At 31.8% G+C, this 13,941-nt stretch overlaps 2 protein-coding genes across 3 annotated transcripts in view; both read right to left on the reverse strand.

The window, feature by feature from the left end:
• The window catches only part of LOC123671723 (homeobox protein prospero-like), a 107,497-nt gene extending 96,085 nt beyond the window's left edge, over positions 1-11,412 (reverse strand). Inside the window, exon 1 of one of the 2 annotated variants that reach the window (XM_045605717.1) lies at positions 11,361-11,412. The gene's annotated coding sequence lies outside the window, so the exon portion shown is untranslated. Of the gene's footprint in view, positions 1-9,021; positions 9,342-11,360 lie in introns of those variants that run through there. The other variant, XM_045605718.1, reaches the window with a different exon arrangement.
• Positions 1-13,941, reverse strand: part of LOC123681898 — an 88,227-nt gene that overhangs the window by 42,392 nt on the left and 31,894 nt on the right. The gene's annotated exons all lie outside the window — the stretch shown is intronic.

Below are 13,941 nucleotides of genomic sequence, written 5' to 3' on the forward strand. Positions count from 1 at the left end.
TGGAATAGGAGCTCATTCTGTAATTGGTTTTAGAATAAACTATTATAGTTTTTAATATCAGTTTTATTCGATAATACTTGTATTTCCAATTATCAATGTAAAGAATTTCTGTGGAACATATTGTTCTTTAAATTCTTTGATTTTTCTTCATAATGAATCGAGAAAATAAAATCTATGCTAAACATAAAAATTGTACAAATGTATTGATACAAGTGAATATTACATACGTTTTCATAAATATAAAAGTGTTTTCTATTTGGAAAATTTCAATTCAATCGAATTTATGTCACCGAAATATTAATTGTTGATATTCCACTAGAATTTTTTATGGTTTTGACGATAAGGTTAACAAGAAATTTTGTACCAAGCTTGAAACTACCATTCCGTATCTGTTAGCAAAATCTTAACTAGCTCCCATCTAATATACCTAATTGAATGATTGATTACTTTTTTCAGAATTCTTTTTTTTTTCAGTTCTGGTGTCGCTATTAATATGAAAGTTGGCTCGTTATTCATATTTTAATCTGGATCATTATTTTATATCTAAATCCAAAATTTCATCTTAATGAAATCTTTTCCGGAAAAGATCGCCCAATTAGCATAAAAGAAAGACATTATTCAGACAAGGTGTACCTAGATTGGAGGTACAAACGAAAATCACCGAATCATTAAAGCAAAATAAAAGTATAAATATGAGCGCTCTGTTAAAGAGATATAGGATGTTAAAGTTTTATTTTTTTTTTGAGTTTTTTCCAGATAGCACCTTTCCTTCACAATATATTGAACATACATTTGGCATAGATATTATAAAGTATTCATCATGTGATATGCTATTTTTGAATGCAAATCTACATAATCATATTTTTTTAGAACAGTGCCTGCTTTTTTCCTTCAGATCTTTTATTTGGTGGACCACAAGTTTTTGGTTTCTTATAGTTTCGTCGTATCTGCTACCGATTTAAAAAAAAAAAATTTCAATTAATTCTCTAGTAATCCTCAGGAAAATCTAAATCATTATGAAGATCCATCTAGTAATCTGTAATTAATTATAAGTTTTGGTACCTATTTACCCAATCTGCAGCGAAGATTAATGATAAAGATCCGATAAATTGGTATAATAATAACTAGAAATAATAATAGACATAGTTAACTAGTATCTCGAAAACAAAGTGGTCGCAGGCCCATATTTATAGGACATTTTTTTCTTAAAATTATCCAAGAAATCTCTCATTTTCCTTAGTACATCCAATTTAGGAACACCCTGCATAGTTTTCCCCAAATAAACAATTTTAATAAATGAAAATAATAAATTTTCTGACAACGGATTAACTTGCTTTTGATTTCCTCACTACAACAGAAGTATGGTTGGATTTACTCTACAATATTTTAAGATTCTCAAATGACGAACCAATAAGTTAAGTCTGATCAGATAAATATGCGGATAACATGACGGAAATCGGATACCTCCTCCTAAAAATCTTGCCAATACCCCAACCAGATATCGCTTTTCATTCCAATAACGCTGCAGTCTTCAGCGACTATAAAATTCATATCTATCAAAATGCATAAATCGCTCGCACGGCTTTAGCTCCAATTACCGGTTAATACTTCCGTAACGGAAATAGCAGGCGCCCCCTAGCGGTACGCGTGCGCACGCAATGCCATCACCAGATTTACCGCTCACTAATTGCTTATGTACATATTGCATTTACAACTATATCGTCCTTAATTACTGACCACAATATGACTTAATAAAACAATTCCATTACTCTCTGAATACATACGATGTTGTTTGGATGAATTGGCGATTAATCGCTTCGATTTGCAGATTGATATTGTCTGGTCACATGCTACATTCCCGAAGCAAGAAATTCGATTTCCCAAATTGCGCGAACACATAGATATTTGGGGGGATTTTCTTTCAATTTTATGTTGAAGCATATAGAATATTTGACATTTCAGGGATATTTTCTATTGATTATGTACAATAATTATCTTCTAGTTGGGGAATATCATAAGATCCAAAAAATTCAACTTGACTAATTTACGAAACACTTCCAAAATTCAATTCTGCTTATGAGAGGTCTTAAAATTTTACCAACGCGAAATAAAATTAACATTGACAGAGATAGCCTTTAATCCTATTCTCGCAAAAAAAAACTTATTGAATCAATATTTAAGTTTTAATTGGCTATAAAAGTATAAGAAAAATGGAATAAATTAACTATCACATCAATCTCCTAATTCCCTTTAAGATTTTCGAATTATTTTTTAGAGTTTTGAAAAGTACTACTATGTTTTGATTTGCTTCTTGGCTTGATGAGTTTGAAAGACGGGAACAGTAACTTACACTTAGAAGCTGTTGTGATCCAACATGTGATTTTGGCTTCAAAATAGGTTGGTATGTATAGTTTATTGCTCTGAGAGAATATTTTGAAAATTAAAAAAAATGAACCTGATTCGATTTACGATTTTTATGAAAGAAATCTAACAATCGATTTTGCTTTCACGACGTTTTACAATTATACAAAGCCTGCAAAAAGTCGGAATAAAAATATAATTGACTAAGAAATCATTTTATCTTATTCATGCCAAAAGAAATTTTAATTCATATACCTTTTCAATTTGGAAATTAATTGGTATTTAAGTTTTAATCGGCTTAATGAGTAAAGAATAAATTAACATTCAGCCTCCTACTATGTTCGAAAATAACACGCGCCTTATATCGTAGAGTTAGACAACTGCACATACAGATTAATGACGATGAGTGATGACAATACTGACTGCTATGCAACCCACAATACATCAAAATACCATGATTTCTTCAAGTTCAACTAGAAATATTAGGGGGCTCATGGTGGTTTAATGAGTAAAAAATATTTTATCATTTACATTAGTATAATTTTTTTTTCAGCCTTCTACTATGTTCGAAAATAATGTATTCATAACACGCTCCTTACATAATGGAGTCAGATAACCGTACATACAGATTAATGACGATGACAATACTGATTGCTATGCAACCCATATTACATTGAATTACGATGATTTCCTTGATGTCAACAAAAATTTCTTTTCTAGAATTTTTGCTAGCGGTTCTTTATTATTTCTATTTATATACCTACCATTGAAACTTTCTCAAAATAACTGAAATTTTACAATTACCATATGTGAAGAGATATGAAGAATAGAATAAAACAATTTCTCCGAATGTTATACTATGAAAGCTATTTGTAACGAATTTGGCGAGAATGTCTTAACAAAATTGCAATAAAGTTTACTCAGAAATCATTTAATCTTATACATGCCGAAAGAAATCCTAATGCATATAACTTTTCAATTTGGAAATTGTTTCGTATTTCATTTTTGATCGGCTTAATGACTAAAAAATAAATTAACATCCACATAAAGAAATATTTTCCAGCCTACTTCAATGATCAGAAATGATGCGCCTTACATAGTGGAGTTAGATAACTACACATACAGACTAATGACGATGAGTGATGATGATACCGACTGTTATGCAACCCATAATACATTAAATTACAATGATTATCTCAAGTGCAACCAAAATCTCTTTTCGGAAATTTTTAATTTTTGCTAGCTTTTCTTTATTATTTCTGATTATAAACCGTCGGAGCTTCCTTAATCTAATAGAAATTTTACAATTGCCATTTGTGAATAGGTATATGAAGAATCAAATAAAACAAATTTTCGGAACCTGATACTATGAAAGCTATTTGTAGCGATTGGTGTGAGTCTTTTGACTTATGCGTATCACAATAATCCGATTTACGATTATCCAAGATTTTAGCAACAGTGCATTAAATTGGTGAAAATTTCTCGAGAACAAAGTTTGAAGAAATAATGAGATTCTAAATGTGTAATGGTGCTATGATATGAGGAAGTGAATAATGTTCATTACATTCAACTCAGAATGTACCTACAGTTGTGAAATTATGTTTCGAATATTTGATTCGAAATTCACTTCGAATTGTAATATCATTATGATGCAATTTCCGTTAATACCTGAAGTGAGCTTTATACTGATAACGTACATATTTCGGAACAAAGTAATAACCCAAAAACATTATAATATTCAACTGTTTCAGCCGATATCATGATTAGAATAAGTTTTTACTTTATATGTTTTTACTACCAAAAATGCTATATTAAAAGTTTGGAGATTACATTGGGTAACTTAAGAACTTTTCAACCTGAAAGTATAACACTTTTTTGATAACCACTGTCAATCGTCTATGAAAACAGGGATATATCCATCAGAATAATTGAGTAAATTCTTTTTCTTTAGAAAACATTCCGTTGTCTTTATTTTGCAATATTGTTTTTATGCACTTCAGCATTCTTTGAATTGTCACTGTCAATCTTCTACGAAAACTGAGAGATAATTCCATCGGAACTATTGACTCAATTTTTTTTTTCTATATGTTTTTACTACCAAAAATATTATATTAACAATTTGGAGATAACATTGTGTAACTTTTGATTTGAAAGTATAAATTTTTTTTCAAATTTTACACTATTATTTTTATGTTGTCTGTGAAAGTGCAAACTACCCACTGTTAATCGTCTATGAAAACAGGAATAAATCCATCAGAATAATTGAGTCAATTTTTTTTTCTTGAAAACATTCCATTGTCTTTATTTTACAATATTGTTTTTTTGCACTCCCGCATTCTTTGGATAACCATTGTCAATCTTCTACGAAAACTGAAAAATAATTCCATCGGAACTGTTGACTCAATTTTTTTTCTTCAGAAAACATTCCGTTGTTAACCAACAGTCCTAATCCATATCAGCTCATCCGCCAACGGGCCGTCATACACCACAGTCGCCTCGCGTTAATAGGTTTCCCTGAACATGGGATGATATCAATCGACAATCAGCATCAATGACACCCCCACCCCTCAAACTATGTACATAATTTGGTCACTAGTTTACACATTATGGGTAATTGCGGTCACCCGCAGATTGTTCATTATACGTTATGCGTAAATGCACGTGCCGGTCACGTGGTTAAGAACTGAATATAATCTAGAATATACCCGGATCGTAAATAATTTTCGACGTTGATAATAATAAATGCCAATTTTTTATAATTACGAAAATTGGTGGATGCGAAAATAAATGAAATTCGTCCCTGCATCCACCATTTTCGATTTGTGCTGGTTTTTCTTGGAACCATTTACCTCTAGAACGATAAAAAGATCATTTCTCACATGCGAAAACTCTATAGCTTGAACAAACACAAGAAATTCATAATGATCTCTTGAAATATTTATGTTTTCTTGAAAGTCAATGTTATCGATCTATTTTTTAAATATTTGGCGGATGCTCCCTAATGCTCCATCATCAAAGTTCTGTGCATCCGCCAAAATCAGCAATGACAAACTAATATTCAACTGGAGGCTGATTAGATCTTGACTCCTCTAATGGAGTAACATTTTATACTCCCAAACCGCATCCTGTTCAAATCCTGATATTTAAATAGGTTTGTGTGCCTCTCCTCTCGCACCACGGGATTTAATAAATCCATCAACCAAAATAAATAAAGTTTATGCGGGATGCGTTTTGGCGTTCGCAATTAAAACATCGGTTTTCATCTACATTGTTAAATTCCAATTTTGGAATAGCATGTCCATTGGAAACTAGACGAATCTATATTGTGACCTGAGGTGTTTGGATAACTTATCGAAAATAACAGTTATTATGTCATAGAAAATTGAAGTCTAATTGATATATTGATTAACCTGTTTACCTATGATCATTAGGTTTTTTTTCATTTTTCAATCATTTCCTTGTTCTCTTTTTAGGGTCTTTTGTCAGTCGGCGATATCTATGTTGAAAAACGTCTTTAAAAAATTTCTTCCTACCTTGAACTTGTTCCTTCTTTGAATGATATTTTTTGTGTAGATTATAAATAGCTCATCCGTTTTTATTTTGTGGGTTGTAGTTCGCAGAGAATGTTATGAAATATCCATTGAAATAATAGCGAATTACCCTTTTCTTCTTTAAAGTTATTTAATTATTTTTTTTTGTCTTATTATATCGTTCTAAGAAGTCTTTTTAGAGAATATTAAAAACCGAATAATTTATAATTGAATTGAATTGATGCTATTTCAATCAAGTGAAGTGTGAAAAAATCATTATGAATGAAGATGTATCAGATGAATATCAGTGCTTTCATCAATAGTCCAGTTCCATCAATGCAACAACACAAATCGAATTCGTTGGATATTAATCCATCGAACATTCTGTTAATTACGGTATACAATATCTGTTTCAATTACATTAATTTTCACACGCATTTGACACTGACCTAGGCCGATTTTAGGCTGAAGGCCGCCACTAAAACAATAATGTGTATTGTAAACATCAAATGATTCAAACCGCCGATATATTAATAATAAATTTGTTACATATCGAAGTACAAGGTAAATAGGGTAACGCCCTGATGGTTCATTGGGCTCATCAAATGGTCACATCACACCACAGCTTACCAATTACGTATTGAACAGATTGTTTCTGTGGGACTGTTTGAATTTTGTCAATTTGTAGTCTTCTGATTTGAAATTACCCATCAATTTTTGAATACAACTTCTAACGATTCAGATCAGATGATGACAGATTTGAAATGGTTTATAAACCAGAATAAACTACCACAATAGGGTAAATTTATAGAGTACTGGCAATCTATTCAATTTTTTTTATAGCCAATACCATTGGTTCAACAATTTCAATAAACCTTTAGAGAAACAAAATTTCAAGCTAGGTTAGCGTTAAGAAATAGGCAGAGCTATTATCGAATGAAAAATTTCAAAGATAAGTGTTCAAATTCTGGTACAAAACATCATTCAGAAGAACGGTCCTCCTAGCTTGAGAACTCATTTCTTACTTACCTACGTAGAAATCACATTGAAATAAATAATTACTGAATAATTATAAAAAACGAAATTATAAAATTGGGAAGGTGTGAGGTATGGTATTTGAATTTGTTTGGATCTCGTTTGAAATTTTGAAGTCTACAAACAAAATTTGTGAAGTATAACTGGTCTTGAAGCTACTGATTGTATTCTCATTTCTTGAATACTTTTGGTTTTTGAATGTAATGTCTAAGTTTTTTCGTAGGAAGTCAGACTATACATCATATCAAATAATCAAAAAATGGTACAAACATTCTTTTATTACTGAGTTGAAAAATTTATTCTTTAGCTTTCGAATGTTTTTTTCGGACTTTCGTTCGAAATACACTGTAATTATCTTTATTTATTTCTGAACCCTACAAAATAAAAAAAAAATTGAAAATATATATAAAAGGTATAGTGATGGTCTAACGATTTGGAAAATTTTGATGAAGGAGAATGAAAAAATTCATATCTAACCTACTCTTATATTTCAACCGAGTAAATCAGATTTCCAAGTGAAGAAGAAAGAAATAAATCATATCATGATTGAATTCCAGACAGCTAATATTATATTCGCAATCACAAGTTTAACTTAGAAAATTCATTTGTTATGAAAATAAAGAAAACCATTTCAAAACCAAACTTTCCTGTTCTTTTTCAAGCATTATTTCGCATGATTAAGTGGAATGAAAATAACCGGCATAACATTAACAAAACTAACCGATTTTATTATTTGCCAATAAAAAATACCAAATATCCATAAAAATTACGAACGTGCAAATGAAGTTGTAAAGATTATAGCTAACACCAAGGAGATTTCATAACTGATAATTTAATATTCTTAGATTCAGATTTCGTAATATTAATATCTTAGGGTATAAAAAACACCTTTTGCAAAAGGGAGAGCAATATTATTGATTTTTACCAACTGGTATGAGGACTTTAAGGTCTCCCTTCTCATTTACCCTTCTTTGTGAATCCGGTTTTCTAAGCCTTTAACGAATTTCTGCCAAGTGGAGTGAACCCAAGCGGGTCCTTTATGAATAGCCGGTCAGTTTGAGAGTTGAAGCATTAAGAAGTTTGCATTCATACAGGTGAGATGTAATTTTGATATTCTTATCATTTTCTTGAAGACAGTGTTATGAGGTTTCAATATTAATTTGTTTTTATTTCATGTAAGTACAAGTTATAATTTTCACTTTGTTTCATCAGTCGAAAAATCTAGATGTTTAGAAGATTCCTAAGTGGTTTTTGAAAGATTCAAATTCTAAAAAAAATTCCATTACAGTTCAATATTTTTTTCAATGATTACAATAATTTTTTTTATATTATTCAAGTGATTTGAAGGGGATGAAAAATTTGACTTCAATTACTCTCATAATACTTGAATAAATTAGCAGAATCTCATCGAATTCTGGATGAAAATACAAGATCAAACGCACGTTCAGAAATTCATTTAGGTTCAGAGAAAATTTCCCAAGAGAATTATAGTGAAATATTCTACCATTCCCAAAATAATACATTGAATTCGGTTTTAATGAATTCAGCGAATGCTTATTATTATCAAGATCATAATTTCATTTCAATTGAATTTCACAAAATATCTTCGAAACATATTGACTCCTGAAAATTATTTAATTCAGTTCTATTCTAGACAAAAATGAAAGTATGAATGCACCTTCAGAAATTCATTTAGGTTTAGAGAAAAATTTCCGATAACTCCTTTCTCTAAATAATAATTTGAATTCTGTTAGTAAAATGAGTGAATATTTATTAGTATCCAGAACATAATTTCATTTCATTTGAATTTAGTTTCAAATTATTCATCGAGAATTACAGAAAAATGTACCACATTATTATTTGGACGAAAATGTGACTGAAGTATCTGGAATTTTCAAATATTCCTTGTGTATTTCAAGTTTCTTTTCAAATTATTCAATGACTTAGGTTTCGAAAACATTTGGAGGTAGATAAGGAAAAGGATTAAAATGAGGAGTAAAAGGAAAAAACAAAAAAAAAACAAAACAAAAAAAACAAATTCTATTTACAAACATCGATAGTAAAAACTCTAAATCACTTCGATCAACCTCATTACCTTAGACATCTAAATCATAATCCTATAGAATCGCGTCACATCTTGGCAAAATTTTCGGGTTACCAGAACAGGAAAACGTAGTTTTATCGCAAGTATACACGAAAAAATCTGAAATAATAAACACAGTCCGCACTACCAAAACAATCCATATGACACGTGAACGATACAAGTCGGCAGGCGTAGAGCGCTATCCACGAAATGGTCTAAGTCCGAAAATGTATCCGGCTCGAAGGACCAACAACGTTGCGCGAGCTAAGAACGTCCTTACAGTACGGAAGGCGCTGAAGGAGTGAGGTGTCTCTCGCCTAAGACACTAGCCCAAGGCGATCTTTGGGGAAAAGACGGCGGCGCCGTTACACAGGACGCCGGGAGACGACTGACACAAGACGTTCGTGGGGCAGCGACGCGCGCGTCCCTACTGCGCCCCCACCATCTCGCCACGCCTCCTGAGGGGAATACGCTAATTAAGTGATATTTTTAAGTAGCAACTAAGATTTTTCAAGAAGTATATATCCGTTTCTGTTTGTTTATTAACACGCCGTTTTTACTGGTCTCGACGCCCAGCGTCGACTGTTTACACCGCTAACGGGATGTTGGAGAGCGCAAAAAAGACGAACAAACGAACGTTAGGTCGGATGAAAGGGAAGTTTTTTCAGTTATTCTCTCAGAGAGTTGACAATTATCGAGACTCCTTTTGCCGGCAGTCAGTTGCTGGCTTTTTGGGAAGTAACATTCTTCTTTTTGTTTATCTACTCAATTTGTGGAGCATTTTTCGGGATTCTTATTAGGAAAAGATTGAAAGTTAGTCAACAGACGATTGATCACGTTTACTTAGATATTTCTTATCAAATTAGAAAATATGCTTTCGCATTATTCACTTTCATATAATATATTTCGAAACAGTTATAAACGAAAAAATTGAAACAAGAATAAAATTTGGATAACTAAGTTTTGAAGAAAAGCAAGAATAAATCTTTAAAGGTCATATTTCCACTGGTCAACTTAAAATTCCCTTCTTTAATGAGAATTTCGCTTCTGCATATTCGAATTACCATAACAAAAGTTTTCACCAATGAAAAAGATGTGGAGTGTTGAGTGACAATTAAAATTAAACATAATTTTTGAGGAAAGAATTATTGATAAGAAATATAAGACTCATATCGGATTGGATGATACTCAATTTAACGAAATTTCTCCAACTTCACATGCTATATCGACATTTCAATCGGCTAGTAGTTAGATGAATGTGTCGAGACCGTATGTACTTCGATACAAAAAAACAAGCCCGATAGGAATCTGAAACACGGTCTGATAACTCTTCATTAAACCGGCCTATTCTGCTGCGTCCTTTCAATGGAACTAGTCATCGAGAAGTACAGCGGTTGGACCTGCTTTCAGCATTCAACATGTTTTGAAAGAACTATGAACAGCGAAGACAGAACTGATGAACATTGTTCTTTAATCAATTTGACTTGATTAGTTAGTATTGTTGGGTATTTCTCCTGAAGAATTCCATTTTATTTCTTACTGATTCATTCATTAATTTGTTTTTTAGGCAGAACTAACTCTTGGAAAATTCAATGAAGGGGGAAATGAATGGAGTGCTTACATTGAACGATGGTCAGTCAAAAGCGTCGACCAGTGTGTAGAAAAAGAGGGAGCTGAATCAATGGCCTTCATGCATAGAAGCAGACAATTCGTTCAAGAACGGAAGTTGGTTGGGGTTGAATTTGAATAGCAAGAAATGGAAAAAAATCTGAATTGAGTGAAATGCATAGCATGAATGCAGAGGAGAAGGAAGGATTTACTTCTTCCAGGTAACTTCTCGAAAAAAAAAACAAAAGCCTTATATCACATCATAACTACTGATGATCAAAACTGTTATTATTATTTATATCCATTAGTTCTATTCATTAAATGATTTATTGTTGAGTGTGTTGGGATGTGGTATTTTTCATCTGATGACTATTTTTTTAGTATGAGTTTTGGAGGTGGGATTATTATATCATAGGATTATCCTGTGAGTTCTGGTAGATGTTGTGTTATGTTGTGTTTTGTTTAACGATTTCTTATTTTTATAGATTCACGCGATTCTGATCCTAGTGGTCACTAAACAGTCCCTTAATTTTCACTTGTATGATCTACACCGAGTGTTTCACTTTTGTTTACGGAAGTTGTTAACTTCACCGTAAATATCATCACAGTCCTTGTAATTGTTGGTTAGGTTGCCGGTATCACTTTCACTGGTGTAAGAACTAGTCGAAATCGCACTTAACCTGGCGTTGTGAGTGTGTGGTGTTTTGTCAACTTTGATCAGTGTCATTAGAAAAATATCTTACCTTAATAAAGTTCCTTAAAGTTAAAAAAAAGGCGCGTACACTTACTAGGAATCACAACACTTAGGGTACATGGCAATGAATGCCCGTCTTGTAGCACACTATCAGGCATTATCAAGTAGTGGGGAGACGCATGAGCAGCGTCTGGACGCCGAGGTTGCCGACTGGTGGCGCCCTCCCTCACGTGGGCGACGTCTCGAACTAATGCTGTGAAAATTCCACAACGTGGTGAGTTTTCCGAGCTGCGTCCTCGTCTTCCCGATGGGTTGCTGACCGATTGGGTTGCATGGGGGAGAAATTGCCGTCGAGTAATAGAGAGGGTGGCTTTGCTGTTTTCGGCTCCGACTAGGACTTTCGGTTATGGAACGCTAGACGGAGTTCAGTTAGGATCGCAAGATGAGGCTCATAGAGATTCGATTATTTTTTTTTGGTTATTTTCTTAATCTTTTGTTGACGTTTTTCAGTAAAAACTTTTTCATCTCAAAAAAAAAATTCTTTATTTTTTAACTCTTCCGAAATGATTTGTCAATTGAAATGGAACTTCTTGGTGGAACTTACATCAAGAAGTCGATTATAATTATAATATTGATAGCAGTTCCACAAAAATTTTGGTGCGGTCAAATAAACACATACATACACATAGGTATCGAAAGTTCTGGCGCAAATTTCAACAGAATGAGAAAATTTTTAAAATCCTTATTGTAGAGTCGGCTTTGACGAGAACAGTCATTCAATCATTTTTTATTTGAAGGACATTTCAGTTTATGATTCTGCTAAGCATGTTTTAATTCCTCACCCTACTTCCTATCCCCTCAACTTTTTTTTAATGGAAATATATGGATTGTGATACATCAAATGAAAGCCTATTTGATTACCCATTCAAAATTTGCGATTGAAGATTACTGCAATCAGCCCATAATTCTTGTACAAATAATCATTCAGAAGAATCATTCCACTCTTCGATTTCTATTTTCAAAACTGAGTATATCAATGCATTCTTGGAGTTAGATGGTTTATATCTCATTACCTTGAGATACAATATTTTATTATTCTTTGCAATCCCATTCAATTACCACTAGAAAATGTCTAGTACTAATCATTAAAAGAAGTGGATTTAAAGATATTAAATTAATTCGAACTCTGAGCAATGATAGATTTAAACCCTTTGGTCTTTGAACTACGCGACCTGTTGTAAATATGCATTATAAAAAAAACATTTGTTTTTAAATAATGAAATTTTTTTTTGAAAGTTCATAAATCTTAAACTATCTAAGTTCTCCCTCTATGGATATAGAAATGCGAAATTTAGTTATTTATTTTCATATCATAGTATTTTTCTTTAGATGACGATAACTTTTTCTTTTTTTCAGAATTGTTTCGAAACCATTTAAAATGTTGACCTAAGATGAGCTCAATGTACTCGTAAAAACCAACCCCAACAAAATTAGTTCGGTAGGCATCTACCCTCAGTTATTAGCGTGTACAGACAGAAAGACCAACATATTATGAATTGCATTTTTGTGTTCTCTTACTTTTTTCTAATCGCTCACGCTAATTTCTTCATCAATATATTGCTTTATTAGGTATATGTAAATATGCAGATTAAGTGATATCTCTCGCATTTTTCTTCGAGACTTTGGAATACCTACTTAATATTAGGGACAAAGAAGAATATTATTTATTCAATCTAAGCAGGCTTTGCAATCAATCAATTTCCAATATATGTATTCTGCCTCCACAGAATATGCAATTATCTGTTTTTCGTTTGATTATGTTGGACACGGTCAGTACTATCTAGAGTGGTAGGTAGCATATTAGCTGATTTTTTCAATTAAATAATTTTTGTACAGATTACATTTAAAAATTTCTTCACCCTATAACACTTCTACATTTATTGGATTGATTAATTGATTGAAATACTTAAATACAGATTTATTCAAACTCCAGGAGAATAATCAAGTTAAGTCAGCAATTTTAATTAAGTACCTACCTAATGTTTACCGCAAACATAACTCTAATATCATTTTTCAGAGATATCAATGAATGTGGGAAAATATTAAGTGACCGATCAAAGCAAATCTCCATTATTTGCGTTCTTTCAATAAATAAATAACGAATCGTATGGACAACTGAAAATTTGGGCACTTTGCAAAATTGAAATCCCTCATGTGTCGTGAATGTTTAATGATATCGTTGTATCGTAAAGTTGTGGAAATATACATTTAGAAATTATTATCATTTTGTTCTTGTTCAAATTCAACAGTTATATAAATGTTCGAATATATGAATGGAATATGTTCTGGAAATTATATTGAAAATATTAATTCTGAGAGACATAAATTGAATATTTGATTCATTATTTCCAATAATTATTTGAAATCGTCCGAGGAAAAATAATTCTGACCACTCTTGATATTTTCACAGTTCACGTTTTGGGATGTGAAGAATTCAAAAATTGCAAAAAAAAATATTATTTGAATGAAAATTACTGTTATTATTATCATTCAAAAAAATCAATTAATTCTGAAGGGAAAAATCAAGGATTTTTGAAAATTCTTTTTTTGTAAACTTGACAGAACACGAT

The sequence above is a fragment of the Harmonia axyridis genome, chromosome 1 (assembly GCF_914767665.1).
Source record: "Harmonia axyridis chromosome 1, icHarAxyr1.1, whole genome shotgun sequence".
Taxonomy (NCBI): Eukaryota; Metazoa; Arthropoda; class Insecta; order Coleoptera; family Coccinellidae; genus Harmonia; species Harmonia axyridis.